We start from the raw sequence: 773 nt of genomic DNA on the forward strand, positions 1-773 counted from the left end.
AAAAAAAATTGTTTTATGTTTGTTTGAATTTAAGTTATGATTAATTTATGACTTCTGTTTTTCCGTGATTGTCTCTTATAGTTTTTAACAGGAAGGCTAAAAGATGTGTAGAACTAGTGGACTTCTCTACTCTTGTTGCTGCACGAGAATCATAGGGGAGTACAATCTTTCTGCATTTGCATTTCATATGTTTTATCAATTATATTTGGAGTTTTTTTTTTCTAGTTTTGTGTGCACTCAATCTTGTCAAATCCTATTTGCATTATACATCGAGGGCGATGTAAATTTTTAAGTGTGGGGGAGAGGACAAAAATTGAGGTAATTTTCAAAATTTTTGCTTGAATAACTCATGTGCTTTTTGTGTGAATAAATTGCTTTTCTTTGCTAGAAGTTGAGATCGCTTCCTCTTTGTTGGTTTGTGGTTTGTTTTGGTGGAACTTGTTGCAACTCAACTTGTGATTGATGAGCCAAGGGGTTACATGATTGATCTATTCTCTTGCCAATAGCCTTGTTAGCCACTTAATAATTGAATCAATTCTTGATCTAGTGTGTTGTGCATTGCTAGTGAAGGCTTATGTGAGATTCCGGTAATGGTTGTTTTGCTAGAACTTGCCTCATTACTCTCCTAGTGAAATCTAAGATTTGCATGTTTTGAAATGATTTAGGCCATTTTTGTTTAGCCCAAGCCTTTAAGCCTACCTTTTACACATGAGTTTACCCCTAGTTGTCCCCGTTGAGCCTTGTTTTTGTTCAATAAGTGCTAAGCACTTAAA

At 34.8% G+C, this 773-nt stretch overlaps 1 protein-coding gene across 2 annotated transcripts in view; it reads left to right on the top strand.

Annotated features, from left to right (window-relative positions):
• Positions 1-162, top strand: part of LOC116029600 — a 22,981-nt gene extending 22,819 nt beyond the window's left edge. Inside the window, exon 2 of one of the 2 annotated variants that reach the window (XM_031271652.1) lies at positions 6-162. The gene's annotated coding sequence lies outside the window, so the exon portion shown is untranslated. The other variant, XM_031271657.1, reaches the window with a different exon arrangement.
• Positions 163-773: the final 611 nt, after the last annotated feature.

Source organism: Ipomoea triloba, chromosome 1, assembly GCF_003576645.1.
Source record: "Ipomoea triloba cultivar NCNSP0323 chromosome 1, ASM357664v1".
Taxonomy (NCBI): Eukaryota; Viridiplantae; Streptophyta; class Magnoliopsida; order Solanales; family Convolvulaceae; genus Ipomoea; species Ipomoea triloba.